Source organism: Thermobia domestica, unplaced genomic scaffold, assembly GCF_964235325.1.
Source record: "Thermobia domestica unplaced genomic scaffold, izTheDome1.hap1.1 HAP1_SCAFFOLD_417, whole genome shotgun sequence".
Lineage (NCBI taxonomy): Eukaryota > Metazoa > Arthropoda > Insecta > Zygentoma > Lepismatidae > Thermobia > Thermobia domestica.
The window spans coordinates 85,558-89,754 of NW_027656127.1; the positions used below are offsets into that span (position 1 = coordinate 85,558).

The following is a 4,197-nucleotide window of genomic DNA, read 5'->3' on the forward strand; positions in this document are numbered from 1 at the left end:
AGATGAAGTTTGAGCCTGCTGGAATGGTTTTTATCATTTCTCTTTGAGAGTGCAACTTAGAGAAGGGAAAGGAGGAGATATTTAAAAATGATCGAAAAATGAAATGAAATATTTAAGTTTTATGTCCTACGGATATGCTAAAGGAGACGGTGATGATGAGAGATGAGTGAAATGGTGGAACGAAGAAAGTGGGAGGAAACGGGAGAACCACGAGAAAACCCACGAGCACGGTGTTTGTCCACCACAAAGTTCACACGGCACGAGCTGGGCTCGAACCAGGGACCCCAAGCACTGGAGGTTGACGCTCTACCACTGAGCCACCGCGCCCCCACAAAAATGATCGAAAATGACGGATATTAGTGCCGGTCCATAGTTCTCGGAGTCTTTGAGACGAATTCCAAGACGAGACGTGACACTTCCGGTGCAGTTTAAATCCAAATTCACCTTTTATGTCCAAAATGAAACGTATTCTCCCCTTGCGAAGAACGGGTATTCTGATAAACAGTTACGTTAATACATTTAATATCATTCATTTAAATAAATCATTAACGTCAGAAGAAAAACAGTAGGAATGACAGAAAGAAACGTGAAAACTAGGGTTAAAGACTCCAAAAATAGTGAAAACATAGTTTGTCACAGAAGTTATTTGACAGTAGACACAAACTTAATACTTAATGAAAATAAACAGAAGAATGGCAAATGTTAAGAAAAAAATTCAGTCAACATGCTTCTAGAGGAATGTAAACTGAATGCAAGAAGGCGTGAACTATATAAGTACAAAGCCGATAAAGAATTTGCCAATGTATGCGGTCGAGTAATTTCCTTTTTCTTGGAACGCAGATCTTGTCATTCCACAGCAATCTTTAAACTATCTTTTCTCACGATTATCAGTTTGTTTCAAACCAAGTTTTCGCAGAGATAATAAACTCTTCGTAATCAGGTTCAAACATCAAGCATAGTTTAGATCTTTCATCAAATGGCGTGTGCCGAACGTTCTCGGGTTCTGTGTGTGTCTGTGCGTGAGAAGGCGAACATGCGGATGGGGAGAAGGGGAGGGGGATGTATTTGCACTCAGGATTATTAATCGTCCTTAGTTGTATTTGTTTATTATTCTAAGCGAGTGAGCAGCTTCCTGTTCTATACGCAGGAACTTTCTGAATCACTCACAGATGGAGCTGCAAAGTTCTTTCTTTCTTTTCTGTTTTAGTTTTCTCATTTTTTTCTTTTGTTTTTACATAACAAAAATAAAACAGAGACGATTACATGAGTTTTTTTTTTTTCACTAGAGTTTCGAGAATGCTTAATCTTGTCTTCCATAACTCATATAACTATTCTGGATGCTGCTGACGTCACAGTATGATTCACAGAGAAGGAGTTGACAACTTTTATGTTATACTATTACAGGTCATCAAGAAACGGAATAAAAAAAAAGTGAGGACTAAGTTAGGGAAGTCCCTCTAAAAATTTCACGTCCTTAAGGGTCTTCACTACAGCGAAATTAGCCTACCGCTAATTTTAAGAGTTTTTCTGTAATATCTTCAAAACAAATAAAAATATTCGAAAAACAAAAACATAGTGAACTAGACAATACGATTTTGTATGTGATAACGTTATCACAACTCATCTATCTGCTTTCGATTTGCAACTATAGATAGATTTAGCATTTTTTACGGGTTCTGTAAGTAGTGGCACAAGCTTTGGTATGCCACAAGCAGATAGATGAATTGTAGTAAAGGTAAGTATCACATGCAAAATCGTATTGTCTAGTTCACTACGTTTCCGAGTTTCGAATATTTTTATTTGTTTTGAAGATATTACAGAAAAACTCTAAATTAGCGGTAGTTTAATTTTGCTGTAGTGAAGACCCTTAACGAGAAAAGCCACATTAATGGTACAGTCCCTAGCATAAGTATGTATCACTCAATGACATTTTATCAATAATCCGACTCTCGCCGTAAGCATTCATTCTTGTACACCCAGGGACCACTTTGAATCATTGTTAAAATGCTCGTATATGGTGCGAGGGGTCCATGGTTCGATTTCAAGCCAGGGACAGCGCTGGATCAGTAATAGAGGGTTAACCTCTGGTGCATGTGGTCCTTGGTTCGATCACAGCCCGCACCAAGTGAGCTTTGTGGTAGACAAAGAGCGTGTTAGTGGGTTTCTCGTAATTTCCTCACACTTTTTCCATTCCACAATGTCATTCATTTCTCATCATCATCGTCTCCTTTAGCCTAGCCGGCATAAGCGTGGGACGTAAAATTTAAAGATTTCGTTTCATTTTTTTCGATTTCAGGCTATTGAGTTTGTGATGGACAACATCGCGCACATGGGTTTTCTCGAGGTTCTCCCATTTCCTCCTGCATACCCAATTCTCAATTCCTTTAATTAATCATTCGATTTCGTTCTCATCCGTCTCCTACAGCCTACAGAGCATAAGTGTAGTACGTAAAACCGAAAAGACTTCATTTTTCATTTATTAATGTGTGGTAATACTTGAGTAATTACCTAAACACCTGAAGTTAGTGGAAATAGCAATTAAAAGTTATATTTTCACTTCATCAGACGGGATTTAAACCCAGGGCCTTTATCGGGCTCGCTGGAAATATTCTACTGACATATGTTGTCCTCGTCCTCCGAAAACAGGGCACTTCTAAACTAAAGGTGTTCATCCTCCCTTAAGGTCCCTAATATACTAGTGTGTGGATCACAAATGAAACTTTGAGTATTTCTAAACTTTGATTCGTTTCAGAAAGTTCTCTTGTACACTCCGCATCAAAAAAAAAATTATGACAGCTAACGCCGTGCAGCTAGGCCACCCAATATACACCTTCTTATCCCATAGTCGTGTCTGGTAAAGAGACCCCTCTCTCTCCTCCTTTCTTCTCTCCCATACTAAAATTAGCTAACAACATGAACGCAATTCTAATTTCAAACTACACATGTATTAGTATCGATAAAATGAAGTAACAAAACCGAGACGAAACAAGATTCATAAGTTGATTTAGGGAGAAACTGAAACACACACAATGAAAAATTGAAACCAATCGATGCATATTACACATGGGTTCAGAAATGAGGCAGAGAGAGGGGGAGAGAGAGAGAGAGAGAAGGCGAGAGAAGAAGAAAAAGAAAAGGGAGAAGGATAAAAATGTGGAATTTTATACTTAGTAAGAAAACAACCTCACTTTATAAAGTTCCGTTACCAGAAATCCAACAGTAATATAAAAATAACGTTTGTTTTTATACCTTTTTTTCAGGATTATTCGAATATATAGAGGATGCCTGAAATTCATTATGTATTTTTCATAAAGGATAGCATACTCAATTTCGAGTAGAATTGTAGATCTCACAGACACATCTAAGATAATGTCAAAAGTTGAACACACATGCTTTGTTTCCGCGTGGTTCGGTTGTAAGTTCGGTAGTGCTCATTGGATGTATTGATGCAAACCACATTCTAATAAACCCAGTAGGTAGCGAAGGTCATATCTTCCATTCCAGACTACTAATGGAAAGTGAACAAAAAAAAAAAAGAAAAAAAAGAAAAGAAAAACGAAAAGAAAAAGGAAGACAGAAAGAAAGATAAAATTGAATGAGTACTATTTTATTGGTAAATTTTTATCAGAAATATCCTATATTAAAAGTCCAAATCATATCATAATGAAAAATTACAAATGTTCAAATGGAAAATTGGATGATCCTTATAGATATAGCAGACCTTACATGTTTCAAATTTCAACATGAATAAATCACATTGAATTATAAGATGGAAACAAATTTGTGTCGAACTAGTATAAATAAAATTTTGTTTTCAAATAACCAAAGAGGTTGCCATTTTCTAGTCTTTTCCGAAGATTTATCTGTTCCGAACATCCAGCATCACTTTCTCTCTTCCGTATATAACGTTGTAATTTGCACAGATAGAATGAACATGCTAAGAGCTCAAACGGATCATAGTGTCAGTCGGATGATGTTGGTTAGCTTATGGACCACCACTTGGTCGAGGATTCAATGTCGTAGTGACCCGGTAATTCGACTGAGACTCGGTAACCCAGATGATAAAAAAGATATTTTGCTTATTCCCTTGCGTTTAAACAGTATTTCTTTCAGACATGACCAGGACTGGAGATGTTATGCCCAGAGCACGAAAAACTCGACATTGTTCAGACCAAGTCTATCGGCCTCTTGCTCCGT

General features: G+C 37.3%; 1 non-coding gene across 1 annotated transcript; it reads right to left on the minus strand.

Moving 5' to 3' along the window:
* Positions 1–255: 255 nt before the first annotated feature.
* TRNAW-CCA (transfer RNA tryptophan (anticodon CCA)) lies at positions 256–327 on the minus strand. The gene has a single exon. It is a non-coding gene; the product is annotated as a tRNA-Trp (tRNA).
* Positions 328–4,197: the final 3,870 nt, after the last annotated feature.